Here is a 17,365-nt window from a genome sequence, read left to right as displayed (position 1 = left end):
CCTCGCATGCCCGGGGTAGGGAAATCTGACACAACATCACAATGGGTGTGCGGTAGGGGAAAATAATGAGCCATTGCGCATACACGGCTAATGGCTAACTACTCCACTCAGCCACACACAGCAGGAGACACCGCGCATGCACAGCAGCGGGCAACGGGCAGGGAGATCTCTTATACCAAATATCCATCCCATCTCCTTGCCCCACACTATGCACACGCTGACCCAGCCATCACAAACGGACACTGCGCATGCGTGTGGAGGTAGGGAATTTAAACTTTTCTAGCTGCCATCAAACATCATTTGACCCTGAGCTTTTGCTGGAGCTAGTCTCATTTGCGCTGGTTCTTGGTTGATTTCTTACAGTGCTTACTGCAAGTTGGAACACCTGTTCTACTACACTTACCACCCTTTCACCATCCTGTGGGTGCATCAGTCATAGAAGGCTTACCAGGACACAAGGCAAGAGAATCATTTTTCATACCAACCTCACAATCTGTACTGCCTCAGTTAACCCCTGCTGCCCTGCACTATATACCCCATGCTGCCCTGTACTATATACCCCCTCAGTTACCCCAATGCTGCCCTGCATTATATACCCCCTCAGTTACCCTCTGCTGGGCTGCACTATATTTCCCCTCAGTTACCCCATGCTGGGCTGCACTATATACCCCCTCAGTTACCCCATGCTGCCCTGCACTATATACCCCTCAGTTACCCCATGCTGGGCTGCACTATATACCCCCTCATTTACCCCATGATGGGCTGCACTATATACCCCCTCATTTACCCCATGCTGCCCTGCACTATATACCCCATCACTTACCCCATGCTGGGCTGCACTATATACCTCCTTAGTTAACCCATGCTGGGCTGCACTATATACCCCCTCAGTTACCCCATGCTGGGCTGCACTATATACCCCCTCAGTTACCACCCTGCTGCCCTGCACTATATACCCCCTGCTGGGCTGCACTATATACCCCCTCAGTTACCCCCTGTTGCACTGCACTATATACCCCCTCAATTACCCCCTGCTGCCCTGGACTATACCCCCTCAGTTACCGCCTGCTGGGCTGCACTATACACCCCATTGTCTGTGCTTATCCTGTCTTTCTACATGATTTACCTGTATATATGGTTGCCAATGACGAGAGCTGTCTCCCCATGTCCCCTGAAATTGACTGAATGGCTGAGAATGCTGGGGAAAGGGAGCCTTCTTATCAGTTCCAGACACTCGCGAGGGATGGTTTAGGTGAAAGTTAGCGGATACCGTTGATATTTATTCCTTATTAATGGAACAGCACCAGGCACCCCTTCTATCAATCACAGCGATCCAGTTTCACATCTAGTTCTGTAATGGATTAGTAATATTTAGTAATTAGATCCCTAAACCCACCTATCAGTCACAGCATTCCACCGACAATGATGGGAGTTGCAGTCCATAGTAGCACTGCATAGGCTGTCCTTTTCTTCCCCTCTTGAACTATTAGTTTAAGGTTATATATGCATGCATGTTGATTAGTGATCGACCGATAACGGTTTTTCGTTGCCAATACCGATACCGATATTTTGCCGATATTGGCCGATATTTTCACACATGGAAAAGTTTGCAAAAAAAACACAAATTTAGACAAAAATCTCTTAATAAACATGTTAATCTTTATTTATTAACATTTTTAACATTCTTCACACCTTAACTGCATGAAAATTGATAGGAAAAGTGCACTTGCAGCAGGGACATTTGCATTTCACATCATCTGATTGTGCATTAATGCATAATAAAAGTGCTGCAGTAGTGGACTCACTCACTGCAATATTTTTTATTCATTACTGCAGTGCAGTCAGTGCAAAACTGCTAGAAAAAAAGCTAGGCAACAGCTACAGTGGATTGGACTGGAGTCCGTGGACTACCTCTGCAGTATGTCACTTACTGCAACTGCAACTACTGCATTCAGTACAAAACTGCTAGAACAAAAAGCTAGGCAACAACAACAGCTACACAATACACATACACACACAGTGGATTGGACTGGAGTCAGTGGAGGACTACCTCTGCAGTAACACACTCACTGCAAGTACTGCAGTCAGTGCAAAACTGCTAGAAAAAAAGCAAGGCAACAGCTACACATGTCACAGTGGATTGAACTGGAGTCAGTGGAGGACTACCTCTGTCTGCAGTATGGCACTCACTGCAACTACAGCAGTCAGTGAAAAACTGCTAGGCGACAGCTAGACAGTGGATTGGATTCGAGTCACTCAGTGGACTACCTCTGCAGTAGGGCACTCACAGCAACTACAGCAGTCAGTGCAAAACTGGTAGAAAAAAGATAGGCAACAGCTAGACAGTGGATTGAATTGGAGTCACTCAGTGGACTACTTTTGCAGTAGGACACTCACTGCACCTACAGTAGTCCGTGCAAAACTGCTAGAAAAAAAAGCTAGGCAACAGCTAGACATTGGATTGGATTAGACTCTTAGCAGTACGGCACTCACTGCAACTACAGCAGTCAGTGCAAAACTGCTAGAAAAAAAAAAGCTAGGCAACAGCTACACAGTGGATTGGAGTGGAGTGGACACTACTCTTTTCAATACTGCCAGTTAAGTATAACAATATTATAATGCAGAAAGCAGAACACTTCAGCATGTCCATGGTCACCTGTTAAAGGTCTTCTCTTTTCTTCATACAACGCTGCCACTTTATAAACATGCTCAGGAGGAGTGGAGGACAGAGGAGCAGAGAAAGGAATGGGAAGCAAGTCTTTTATAGCGTGCCTTTTCTCCACCACTGAAGAGGATGACTTCTTCTGTCAATTACTGCTTCTTTCAAATAGAGATGAAGTTCATCATCCAGGCTCATAGTTGCAGATTCAGAAGAAATTGAATGCTCCGCATGAGGCCCCAATAAAACACTGAAAATGTCCTGATAAATTCGACCACGATGAAGAAGATTCTCTTCTGTTCGTTGACGTATTTTTGGACATTTGTCTGTTTTTGCAGCATGCTGCTCTTCATAAAAATAGTGTTCTGGACTTGTCTTTTCAGCAGGAACCTCCTGCACCTCATGTTGAATATCTTCTGTCAGCCATTTGTTCGCCTTAGCCAATACATCATCAGAAGAGAAAGCATGGCTCTTGTATCGAGGATTCAAAAGACTTGCAAGCACAACATTTTTAATCTCTTCATGCTTCGCAAAACATATATCAATCAAAGCTCTTTGGCTTGACAGACCATCATTTGAAAGTTGGAGGGTGTTGTGTGTCATGACACAGAGGTCTGACATATCAGCAAGCCTCATTCCTTTCCGCATGTTTGCTCCACTGTCTCGAAGTTGCGCAAGCATCAATCGGTCTTTGTTGATTCCCCATTCTTCAAGCATGCCTAGAAACATTTTTCTACTATACTCAGTGTGGGATCCTTGCATCACTTTTGTATTCAACACCAATTGCCTTTTTGTCCATCCGCTGTCAATGAAGTGGCATGTAAGAATGATTAGTGACTCTGACTCTGTTTGTGACCAGCAGTCCGTCGTGAATGAGAGTGAGTTGCCAGAATCTCCGGTTGCAGCATAGCCTTTACTTTGTCAACGACCGTTTGGTGAAGCTTTGCCAACATTTCAGTTCGATAATAGTTCTCACTCTTCAGTGTGTAGCTTGGCTCAAGTATGGACATCAACCACTGAAATCCTGAGTCAGACACCATTGTAAATGGCTGGTTATCAGTGTCAATCATCTCTGTGATTACTCTGTCCATCAGTTGCGATCTTCTATCTGAATCTAGACAGTGACATGTGTTTTTTTTTCATAAACACATCTGTTATTGTTGGCTGGGAAATGTGGAGGAGGTATTGAATCAAAATCACATTGATATTCATTTTGTTTTTTCTGTGCTGCATGATAACTCTTAGATAGGCCCAAAGATTTGACATATTTTTGTTTTTTGCAATTACTGATCCCATGCTTATGTTGTTTATACATTTGTTGCACACTGCTGCTTTTCCTGGAGAATGTTGAGACGAGAAAAAGTCCCAGACCACACTTTTACTTTTTCTCTCCTCATCCGTCTCCATTTCAATTTGAAAGACACAAAAAAGATTTAAAAAATGGCTTGCTGAAGTTGCTGCTGGCACTGGCATCCTGTTGTGGGTTGGTGGCTGACGCCTGGCAGTGTGGGTTGCTTGCTGGAACCCTGTTGTGGGTTGGTGGCTGACGCCTGGCAGCGTGGGTTGCTTGCTGGCACCCTGTTGTGGGTTGGTGGCTTATGCCTGGCAGTGTGGGTTATTTGCTGGCACACTGTTGTGGGTTGGTGGCTGACACCTGGCAGTGTGGGTTGCTTGCTGGCACCCTGTTGAGGGTTGGTAGGCTGACGCCTGGCAGTGTGGGTGGTTGCTTGCTGGTACCCTGTTGTGGGTTGGTGGCTGACGCCTGGCAGTATGGGTTGCTTGCTGGCACCCTGTTGTGGGTTGGTGGCTGATGCCTGGCAGTGTGGGTTGCTTGCTGGCACCCTGTTGTGGGTTGGTGGCTGACGCCTGGCAGTGTGGGTGGTTGCTTGCTGGCACCCTGTTGTGGGTTGGTGGCTGACGCCTGGCAGTGGGGGTGGTTGCTTGCTGGCACCCTGTTGTGGGTTGGTGGCTGACGCCTGGCAGTGTGGGTTGGTGGCTGATGCCTGGTAGTGTGGGTGGCTTGGTGTCACCCTGTTGTGGGTGCCTTGCTTGCCAGAACACTGTGGTGGCTGGCTGGCTTGGTGTCACCCTGTTCTGGGTGGCTGGCTTGCAGGAACACTGTGGTGGCACTGGCTGGCTGGCTGCCTTGGTGTCACCCTGTTCTGGGTGGCTGGCTTGCAGGAACACTGTGGTGGCACTGGCTGGCTGGCTGCCTTGGTGTCACCCTGTTATGGGTGGCTGGCTTGCAGGAAAGTCTGTGGTGGCTGGCTGGCTGGCTTGGTGTCATCCTGTTATGGGTGGCTGGCTTGCAGGAACACTGTGGTGGCTGGCTGGGTTGGTGTCACCCTGTTCTGGGTGGCTGGCTTGCAGGAACACTGTGGTGGCACTGGCTGGCTGGCTGCCTTGGTGTTACCCTGTTCTGGGTGGCTGGCTTGCAGGAACACTATGGTGGCTGGCAGCCTTGATGTCACCCTGTTCTGGATGGCTTCTGGCTTGCAGGAACAGTCTGTGGTGGTGGCTGACTGGCTTGGTGTCACCCTGTTATGGGTGGCTGGCTTGCAGGATCACTGTGGTGGCTGGCTGGCTTGGTGTCACCCTGTTATGGGTGGCTGGCTTGTTGGAACAGTCTGTGGTGGCTGGCTGTCTTGGTGTCAACCTGTTATGGGTGGCTGGCTTGCAGGAACACTGTGGTGGGTGGCTGGCTTGGTGTCACCCTGTTCTAGGTGGCTGGCTTGCTGGAACACTGTGGTGGCTGGCTGACTTGGTGTCACCCTGTTCTGGTAGGCTGGCTTGCAGGAACATTGTGATGGCACTGGCTGGCTGGCTGCCTTGGTGTCACTCTGTTCTGGGTGGCTGGCTTGCAGGAACACTGTGGTGGCACTGGCTGGCTGGCTGCCTTGGTGTCACCCTGCTCTGGGTGGCTGGCTTGCAGGAACAGTCTGTGGTGGCTGGCTGGCTGGCTTGGTGTCATCCTGTTATGGGTGGCTGGCTTGCAGGTACACTGTGGTGGCTGGCTGGGTTGGTATCACCCTGTTCTGGGTGGCTGGCTTGCAGGAACACTGTGGTGGGTGGCTGGGTTGGTGTCACCCTGTTATGGGTGGCTGGCTTGCAGGAACAGTCTGTGGTGGCTGGTTGGCTGGCTTGGTGTCACCCTGTTATGGGTGGCTGGCTTGCAGGTACACGGTGGTGGCTGGCTGCCTTGATGTCACCCTGTTGTGGGTGGCTTGATTGCTGGAACACTGTGGTGGGTGGGTGGGTGGTTGGCTGGCTGGCTGGAACACTGTGCTGGGTGGCTGGCTTGCTGGAACACTCTGGTGGGTGGCTGGCTTGGGGTCACTGTGTTGTGTGGGTGTCTGGCTTGGTGTCATTCACTCACCCTGGCCTGTTTTGATTAGCTGGCTTGCTGGAACACTGTGTGGTCACTGGTGGAGGGTGGCTGGCTTGGTCTTGGTGGTGTCACCTGGGTGGCTGCTTTGGTCGCTGGAACCCTGTTGTGGAGTGGGTGGCTGGATGCTGGCCTGCTGGCACCCTGTTCTGTTGTGGGTCAGATGGCTGGCAACATGTGGTGGGTGGCTGAGACCAGGGTCTGTGGGTGGATGGATGGCTTGGCTGGCACTGTGACCGGACCGGACTGCAGCTGGCTGCAACACGAGGCTGTGCGAAGCGTGGAAAGCGGTCTTAAGGCAGAGAACGTGTGCAGCGTGCGGTGAAATGGCGTCACGTATGGGCCGATAACAGATATATCGGGGAAAGTGCATATCGGCCCCCGATATATCGGTGTTGCCGATAATCGGTCAATCTCTAATATTGATATATTTTACATTATTTATTACCTAATTTGTGGAGGTGGCTTTGTATAAGCAGTGTTTAGACTAGTGATGCAGATGTCAATTACACCCCCTTCCCCTTTCTATTCCATGTAAAGCTATTTTAAGTCTTTGAAATTTCTTATCTTTATGTTAAAGGGTTTTCCATTTTCAGGGACAGTGTTTTATAGATTACCCCTTGCAGTGCAGGTACATTTTCTGTACACACTGTTATCAAATGCTAGTCAACATAAAACATCAGACGGGGAAAAACAATCAATCCAATTACCAGACCCCACTCTGTCTCCCTAACTGTGTACAGAGGATGTGACTGTACCACAGTTGTTAGTCTGTCTGATATTTTATGTTGACTAGCATTTGATAAAATTGTGTAATACAAACAGTTCTGTGTTATAAATGTTCCATGCATACACTGTGCTGTGTATAACATTTTGTTGTACATAGCATACTATTTTATACTACTAAACAATGCAGTGTACAACACACTGTACTGTGTACAGTAAGTGTTAAGGGGATCTCAATTGCAATGTAATTTTGATTTTGTAGAGAATCCATGAAGGTGAGTAAATACTCCTATCGTGATGAGACAACTATTTTACTTTATTTATCCTTGTGTCCTTATTTTCCACTCACAGGCTTCGCATTTGATTGAGTCACTTGTCAAACCAGTGTCCGGTCTTACCAGACTCCCTGACGGTGAGTAGTAGCAATATCGTTGTGGGAATTTAAAGCGGAGTTCCGACCTCAGAAACTAATTTTAGCAAAAAATACTCCGTTAATAGTAATCCATCGCCCTTTAAATAACCGCTATTCCCATATTTATTAGTTGCATAGTATATGATTTGTGTGAAATTCTTACTTTTAAAAACAGTGTCTGAGCGCGGCCATCTTTGCCGTAGTCATCTGAAGCCGCAGTGTAACCCTTTATTGCCTTCTTCCTGATTGCAGTTCATTCTGGCTACCCAGAATGCACCGCAAAATCTCGCGTATGCGCAGTACTAGGCGATTGTGCATAGTACGGGATTCCATAGGGACGGCAGCGTCAGAGGAAGTTGCCGCCCCTATAAAGTCCTTCCCCGCCTCCCAGAAGAACAATGCACGTGGAGCAGAGGAGCAGACCAGACCGCGAGAGAGAGCAAGACTGTGTGAGAGAGGGAGGCAGACTTATTGTTGGAAAAACATCCGGCTTGACTTTACTGCAATTCTGGTATGTGTGATTGGGAGCAGCAGCAGCAATGGCGCTATGATATTGGGGGCAGCAGCTTCAATGGCACTGTGATATTGGGGGCACCAGCAGCAATGGCACTGTTATATTGGGGGCACCAGCAGCAGCAATTGCACTGTGACATTGGGGGCACCAGCAGCTTCAATGGCACTGTGATATTGGAGGCACTAGCAGCTTGAATCACACTCTGATATTGGGGGCACCAGCAGCAGCAATGGCACTGTGCTGCTGGTGCCCCCAATATCACAGTGCAATTGCTGCTGCTGGTGCCCCCAATATCACAGTGCAATTGCTGCTGCTGGTGCCCCCAATATCACAGTGCCATTGAAGCTGCTGGTGCCCCCAATATCACAGTGCCATTGAAGCTGCTGGTGCCCCCAATACCACAGTGCAATTGCTGCTGCTGGTGTCCCCAATATCACAGTGCAATTGCTGCTGCTGGTGCCCCCAATATCACAGTGCCATTAAAGCTGCTGGTGCCCCCAATATCACAGTGCCATTGAAGCTGCTGGTGCCCCCAATATCACAGTGCAATTGCTGCTGCTGGTGCCCCCAATATCACAGTGCAATTGCTGCTGGTCCCCCCAATATCACAGTGCCATCACTGCTGCTGGTGCCTCCAATATCATAGTGCCATTACTGCTGCTAGTGCCCCCAATATCACAGTGCCATCTCTGCTGCCCCCAATATCACAGTGCCATTGAAGCGGCTGGTGCCCCCAATATCACAGTGCTATTGCTGCTGCTGGTGCCCCCAATATCACAATGCCATTGAAGCTGCTGGTGCCCCCAATATCACTGTGCCATTGAAGCTGCTGGTGCCCCCAATATCACAGTGCAATTGCTGCTGCTGGTGCCCCAAATATCACAGTGCCATTACTGCTGCTGGTGCCCCCAATATCACAGTGCCATCGCTGCTGCTGGTGCCCCCAATATCACAGTGCCATTGAAGCTGCTGGTGCCCCCAATATCACAGTGCCATTAAAGCTGCTGGTGCCGCTAATATCACAGTGAAATTGGCGCTGCTGGTGCCCCCAATATCACAGTGCCATTGCTGCTGCTGGTGCCCTCAATATCACAATGCCATTGAAGCTGCTGTCCCCAATATCACAGTGCCATTGCTGCTGCTGCTGCCCCCAATCACACATACAAGAATTGCAGTAAAGTCAAGTCAATGTTTTTCCAACGATCAGTCTGCTCTGCCTCCCTCTCGCGCAGTCAAAAGGGTATACTGGCAACAATAGCCTGTATACCCTTTTTAAAGATGGCGCTGGATGCCGCCTATCATTGCATCATTTCCGGTTTGGAAATAATGTGATGAGAGGAGCGGCCGGCCTCCCACGTCACTGCCCATTGCCTCCAGGGAGTGATGAGTAAGAGCTCCCAGGACACATTGCAGAGCAGGAAGTGACGTCGGTGGCCGCGGCCACAGAGGGGGGAGGAAGGAGGAAGTGCAATAAAGAAAGCCCTAAAAACAAGGTAAGTGAGCCCCAAAAAAAATTTTAAATGCCCAATTCTTCATTAGCAAAGGGATGACTGCTGTAATATGTAAAGTCAAAAAGTAGGGTGGAACTCTGCTTTAATAAGACTTACAGGCTTTGCATTTCCTTCATTCCCTCGCCTATTGTCTGGTCTTATCGGACTTTCCAACAGTGAGTAATTCCAATATCGTGTTGAGACAATTATTATATTTTATAATTTGGTACCTATTGTCCCCTTACAGGCTTCACATTTGATTCACTTGTCTAGCAGTGTCCGGTCTAATCAGACTCCCTGACGGTGAGTAATACACATATTGTTGTGTGACATTTATAGGACTTTAAAATTTAGTAGATTTTCATCTGTACACTGTAGTGTCCAGTGTTAGTGGACATTACATAACGTTGTGGTTTCATTTATCGACTGATTATCTGTCTGGCCGATATTCATTATTTTCGGCAATATCGGTATCGGCCAATAAAGATAGCAATATTGCCGATCAGGACCGCCGTGCCCATGACAAGCCCGGGGTCCTGGGGGGCCCAGCAAGCTCTTACTTACCTTCCCTTCAGCTCCCCTGTCTAAATCTCGCGAGTCCCGCGGCCATCAGGGCGTTGTCACGGGTTACCATGGCAACGCTCCGCGCGGCACGCAGGCCGCAAGAATTTTACAGAAGAGCTGAAGGGAGTTGCTGGACCCCCCACTGCACAGCCCCTGCCACGGGATCACCAGGGAATGCTATATCCCCCTCCCTGGCCAGTTAACAAGCAGGGAGGGGGGACAATAAAAAAAGTTTAAAAATAAAAACGACCCCCCCATTTTACACACACTACTCAACAAACACACACACACTCTGCATTCATTTTATATATATATATATATATATATATATATATATATATATATATACATATATATATATATATATATACATACGCACACACGCACATACACTCAGCATTCATTATATACACACTACACAAACACACACACATTACATTCACTAATAAAATACTCTCACTGCATCCATTACACATACATATATTCTTGAAAACATAAATTCTGACTGGCATATATATTTTGTGCATTTACCTTTCATAAAAACTGAAAAATATATCAAACCAATAGATTAATGTTGGGTGTGAAAAAGAACAAAGATAGTTCTCAAAAACACAGCACCCACATCCCAATCAGAGATAATTGATAAGATGCAGGTGTGGTATGATCCAAAAAGGATATTAATGGGCACTACCATTGTTGCGATTGTGGGACTCGACACCTCCCTACCTGGGTCCCTGGACATTGTCCTAGGAGCCCATTTTGTTGCCTTCACGGGATATCCACGGCACGGATCCAAGGCATCTCTTATCCTGAAATTGCAGTTATGCGATTTTTTATGCATTGTTGGTGAGCATATATATATTTATTGTTCAATACTTATTGTTAAATGAAGAATGTGATATATTGTAACTGTCTTTTGTTCTTTCTTTGTAAAGTCCTCCTGGGATTTAAAAAGGGTCTCTGAAGAAGCTGTTGTGAACTTGTGCGGTTCAGCGAAACGCGTCAGCCCATCCCTACTTGGTTGTGACTATGTATGAGTCATTATACCTTTGTGGCTAAGACTATCTTGTTACAGTTATGATTAGACAGAGCATTTGCCAAGTCTATTCATTTTTAGTTTTGTGATGTTTTAACCACTTAAGCCCCGGAAGATTTTACCCCCTTCCTGACCAGGGCCTATTTTGCGATTCAGCACTGCGTGACTTTAACAGACAATTGCGCGGTCGTGCAAAGCTGTACCCAAATGAAATTTACGACCTTTTTTTCCCACAATTGAGCTTTCTTTTGGTGGTATTTGATCACCTGTGCGATTTTTACTTTTTGCGCTATAAACAAAAAAAGAGCATAAATTTTGAAAAAATAACAATATTTTTCACATTTTTTTATATGAAATTCCTAAAAAAAATTTAAAAATCAAAATTTTTTAACATTTTTGGCCAATTTGTTTTCTGCTACAAATGTTTGGTAAAAAAAATCGCAATAAGCATATTTTGATTGGTTTGCACAAAAGTTATTGCGTTTACTAACTAAGGGAAAGATTTCTGTCATTTCCGGTGTATTTTTTTTAACGAGTAATGGCGGCGATCTGCGATTTTTTTTTTGCGGCACTGCGAAATTGCGGCCAACATATCGGACCCTTGACTGACATTTTTGAAACTTTTAGGGGTTACCAGTGACATTACTACAGTAATCAGTGCTATACATATGCATTGTTACTGTAAAAATGACACTGGCAGGGAAGGGGTTAACTTTATTGGTGCTGCAGGGGTTAAGTGTGTCCCTAGGGGCGTGCTTCTAACTGTAAAGGGGTGTGGCTAGTGATGTAACCACAGAGACATACGATCCTACATAGCAGGATTGTATGATCTCTGCAGTTAGATCAGGGAGAATGACAAGTGCCTTTCTCCCTCTCCACGGGGAGATCGCGAGTGACCGGCGGACATCGGGTCCGCCGGTCACACGCGTGGACTTGTTAGGGAACGAGCGGGAACGAGCGGGGGCGGGAGGACTCCTCCGGTGGCGCGCGCTCACCCCCTAGAGGCTCACAGGCTAGCGACGTAGTCCTACGTCACTTTGCCTGTACAGGGCTGATCGCCGCAGTAAATAGTCGTGCGGCGGTCGGCAAGCGGTTAAGATTCTATGTCAACAAAATTATTTTTTTGTTTACAATATCTTTGTTTTGATGTCTTATGCTTACCTGCCCCAATCTAGCAGCCCCCTCTAAAATCCCATTATTTTAATAGGTGTGGTAGGGCCCATTAATATCCTTTTTGGATCATACCACACCTGCGTCTTATCAAAAAATAAAAATAATCAATATCGGTCGATACATAGTTGCTTTACACCGCATTGGGCATTTTTCATTTTACAGTGTGAAAGGGATAGTTTCAGTTAGTGGTTACATATGTTAACTAGTTGTTATGTATGGTAGTTAGGGATAGTTTTTATTGATTTTATACACTTGTAAAATGATAATTGTGTTCTATTTTTATAGGCATGGAGACAAACTACATGAGATCTTCAAATACCTCTGTTTTGAAGAATACCCATCCGGGTATAGTAAGACACAGAGGCAGACCTTCAGGCAGACCACTGCTAAATATACTTTAAAGTGTGAGTATCAGAAATACAGTCAATCTTAGTTGTTTGTAAAGATCGGTTTGTAATGAATGTAGCTCTTAATTTTTTCACTTTCATTACAGAAGGAGAGCTCTTCATTGGAAGAAGAGTTATTAAAAATGAGGAAGAAGCAAGGAGGATCTTCTTAGAATTTCATGCATCGCCCATTGGAGGACAGATCCAGGCATCATTAGAATGCGATCAGCCATCCCCTCGAGATTCTTCTGGCATGGAATGACCAATGATATTGAGAAATGGGTACACCCTAATTATCTTTGTGTTTGGCAATGTTAATGAAAGCTGTACACAGGGTTAACAACTCATTTTCTATAGCTCCAAGAATGTGATCAATGGCAGAAGTTTGGAAAGCCAATGTCTGCTCCACAGCCATTACAGTGTATTAAGGTAAATATCTACTATAGTATTACATACCAAAAATATTAAAACATTGGTTTATTAAAAAGTAAATATATTTGTTTCATCAAAATAGGTATCTGCTGTCTGGGAGCTTGTTGGAATTGACCTAACAGGTCCTTTGCCAAAGACAGTGGGTGGTGTTCAGTAGTGATGGACGAACATCGGCCAGGGCGGTTCGCGAACGTTAGCCGCAAACTTTCTCAAATGTTCGCGAACCGCAAGTTTGCGGCGGGCCCCATTGACTTTAATGGGAGGCGAACTTTAAAAACCTTTAGGTCATATTTGCAGCCACAAAATATTTACTAGCTGTGCACAAATAGTCCCACCACATGGAAACTGTCATAACAGAAGTATAACTATTGGAAAAGTTGCCCTAAAAAATATATATATATTTTTTCCTAAATCAGCCAGAACTGACAGCAGCCGGTAAATACATGTCTAATACATATAGGGTTCATTCACATGTCTGTAAAATGGGTACGCATCCCTTCCACAATTTGGCAGAACGTTTACAGACCCATTGATTTTCAATTCCAGTCTAAAAAATTAGGCATTCACAGGATAAAGAAGTAAGTGTCGGCCAGTACAGGCCCCAAAAATTAGCCCACATGCGTTTACCTGACAGCTAAGAATGTTGTATTCTGTGGCTGAAGGTACATTAGGCATTCACAGGATAGAGAAGTAAGTGTCGCCCAGTATAGGCCCCAAAAATTAGCCCACATGGGTTTACCTGACAGCTAAGAACGTTGTATTCTGTGGTTGAAGGTACATTAGGCATTCACAGGATACAGAAGTAAGTGTCGGCCATTCCAGGCCCCAAAAATTAGCCCACATGCGTTTACCTGACACCTATGAACGTTGTATTCTGTGGCTGAATGTACATTAGGCATTCACAGGATACAGAAGTAAGTGTCGGCCAGTACAGGCCCCAAAAATTAGCCCACATGGGTTTACCTGACAGCTAAGAACGTTGTATTCTGTAGCTGGAGGTACATTAGGCATTGACAGAAAAAATAGTTGTCGGCCATGAAAGGCCCCAAAAATTAGGCATTCAATGGACATGAAATGCCTTTTTGTGCCGCTGTATTTACCGAAGACCAGGACCATGAATTGTTGTGGGTGGATGGCGGTCTGGTGGATATTTGTGGCCTGTCATGAGGAATTGTAATCAAACATGGTCTACTGGTCACATGTGTTGAATTCCTCAGAGATCCATGCCTCATTCATTTTTATAAATATGAGGTAGTCAACACTGTCATGAGCTAGGCGAGTGCGCTTATCGGTCACGATCCCCCCTGCTGCGCTGAGCGTCCTTTCGGACAGGACACTGGACGGGGGGGAAAGCCAACAGTTCCATTGCAAAATGTGCAATCTCTGGCCAGAGGCCAGGCCTGCCCACCCAGTAGTCCAGGGGTTCATAACTCCTCAGAGCGCCCACATCGGCCATTAACCCGATGTAGTCAGACACCTGTCGGTCTAGGCGATCCCTGATGCTGGATCCGGAGTACAGCTGTCGATGGGTCGACTGAAGGAATGATTTCATATCTGAAGTGACCAACACATCTTCAAACCGCCCTCTTCTTTCAGGTGCTGTTGGATTGCTAACCGCAACTGTTTCTCTGTGAGTGGAAATTCCTCTGCCAACGCACGCAAAAGCAGAATGCAGCATTTCTCGAAGCAAGGCCTGGAAGTGCTGCATTCTTACGGCCCTCTGTGATGGTGGCAACATTTCCGACATTTTTTGTTTGTACTGGAGGTCTAAGTACATTGCCACCCAGTACTGGTCCTTGCCCTTTATGCTTTTTATACGGGGGTCCCACTTAAAACACTGGAGCACGAAGGCCCCCATTCACACTAAACTGGAAGCGGTGTAGTGGCCTGGCTCCAGCTCATCATCAAGGATAATGTCGTCCTCATTCTCCTCCCCCCATCCACGGACAACACCAGGGATCCTAGAAAGGTTTAAAGCATGCTCTTCTTGCTCCTCCTCATCCGCCCTGGCACCATCCTCTGACTCCTGTTCAGACTCCTGATATTGACTTGTCTCAGAGGGAGTAGCACCCCCTGGGAATTCATCCAACATTGCGACTTCCTCATCTTCCTGCTCCTGCTCCTCGATGGCTTGATCAATAACACGACGCAATGCACGCTCCAGAAAGAAGGCGTAAGGTACGATGTCACTGATGGCGCCCTGGCCGCGACTTACCAGTTTGGTGATCTCATCAAATGGCCGCAGAAGTCTGCATGCGCTGCGCATGAGCAGCCACTGGCGAGGTGAAAAAAACCCAAGCTCCCCAGAACCTGTCCTGCCGCAGAGTTCATACAGGTATTCGTTAACTGCACGTTTCTGCTGGAGCAGCCTATCAAGCATATACAAGGTTGAGTTCCATCACGTCAGGCAGTCACAAATAAGACACCTGACGGGCAGGTTGTGTAGCCGCTGAATGTCAGCAAGGCGAGCCATGGCTGTGTAAGATCTTCTGAAATGGCTTGAGATTGTCCTGGCCTGCCGCAAGATGTCCTGGACCCCAGGGTATTTGGCAACGAATCGCTGCACGACCAAGTTCAGGACGTGTGCCATGCATGGCACGTGTGTAATTTTGCCCTGTTTGAGCACGCTCAGCAGACTGGCATCGTTGTCGCACATCACTTTACCAACTGTCAAATTAAGCGATGTCAGCCACTGATCTGCCTATGAACGCAAAGCTGAAAGGAGTGCAGGACCAGTGTGGCTCTTGGCTTCCAGGCACAACAGACGCAGTACAACATGGCAACGTCTCACCTGGCATGTGGAATAGGTTCTGGGGATCTTGGGCGGCACAGCGGAAGAGACGGTAGCAGCGGAAAAGGAGAAGTCAGCCGAGAAGGAGAGGGAGGATGGAGTAGGAGGAGGAGAAGAAGAGGAAGGCCTGCATGCAATCCGTGGCGGTAAAACCAAATCTATAAGGGTGCCACGGGTTACATGCTTGACGGCCATCAGAAGGTTCACCCAGTGGGCAGTAAAAGTTATATACCTTCCCTGCCCGTGTTTGCTAGACCATGTGCCTGTGGTCAGATGTATCTTGGCACCGACACTGTGTGCCAGAGATACATTCACTTGCTGCTGAACATGGCCATACAGCTCTGGAATGTCCTTCTGCAAGAAATATTTCCTGCCTGGGACCTTCCATTGTGGTGTTCCAATGGCCACAAATTTCCGAAAGGCCTCCGAGTCCACCAGTTGATATGGCAGTAGTTGGCAGGCTATCAGTTCCGACAAGTCAGCAGTCAACCATTGAGCAAGAGGGTTATCCGGCGTCATCATTTTTTTACGCTCCAACATTTGGGCCACGGAAGCCTGCCTTTTTCCAGAACAACGTGAGGACAGCATGATGGAAGGTGGAGTGGAGGACAATTGTGAGGAGAGAGGAGAAGAGGCTGGACGGTGAGAGCCTGGAGTGTAGCTTTGTGGGTTCTGATGGTGTGCTCCCACTGGGCTCGGTGATGGGAGTCCAGGTGCCTTCTTAAGACGGTCGCCCCAAGGTGAGTGTTGCACTTACCGCGACTTATGCGTTGACTGCAAAGGCTGCAGATGGCAACACTATTGTCAGCAGCTCCTGATACATTAGCAGTCTGCTTTGTCCCTCCTGTGCAATGTAACTTCCGCCTGCTTCTCCTCCCTATCTGCTGGTCCGTCTCTCCCTCTGAACTCCCCTCCTCTTCCTCTCTTGTGGGCACCCACGTGACGTCCATAGACACGTCATCATCAACATCACCTTCCCCACTACTAACATTAGAGATCTCGGAGTAGGCAGCAATAGCGGAGACCAACCTCCTTGGGCTGATCTGGGTACTGTCATCAGACTGCTGAGTAGCAGCTGTTGCTACCTCCTCTTCCTGATCCGATGCCAAGAATGGATGCGCATCGCAAATGTCTTGTGATAGATCGGAAAATTAATTTCAGTGACTCAAGCAGAAGGTATACGGTGGTGGTGGTGGTGTTGGTGGTGGTGTCTTTGAGGGTGCACACAGCAGAGAGTGAAGAGGGCGCAGATAGAGAGGATGAGGAGGGTGTAGAAGAGGAAGGCTGAGTGAGCCACTCAACCAAGTCTGGTGCATCCTTTGACGTAATCGAACGCACCTTCTGAAACTTCACACTTTGGCTCTGGCCTACTGCTCCTTCCCTACCCCTACCACCCCTGCGTAAGGGCCTGCCTCTTCCTCTGCCTGTCATTTTTTAAATTATCCTGTGACAAAAGTCTCTAGAGAAGCGCATTATATGTGGAACAAGGTATATAACACGCAGCTTCAATCTGTGGTATTGGGGGGCCACTGGTCTATCACACCACTTGTACAAAAAATTGGCCAGTAAGTTTGGCACTGTGTATAGCAGAGTTAACACAGCAAAAGAGGCAATATTTTTGCAGGACACAAATACACTTATAAAAGTATACTCAGATAACACCCCACTTCACTCTGTGGTATTGGGTGCCACTGGTTTATCACACCAGTTGTACAAAAAATTGGCCACTAAAGGCCCGTACACACGTACCGATCGTCGGCATACAAACGTCGGTGGACGAAGGATCTGCCGATTGTA

This window comes from Pelophylax lessonae, assembly GCF_965119305.1.
Source record: "Pelophylax lessonae genome assembly, chromosome: 4".
Taxonomy (NCBI): domain Eukaryota; kingdom Metazoa; phylum Chordata; class Amphibia; order Anura; family Ranidae; genus Pelophylax; species Pelophylax lessonae.
Note: the sequence above shows the minus strand (reverse complement) of the source record.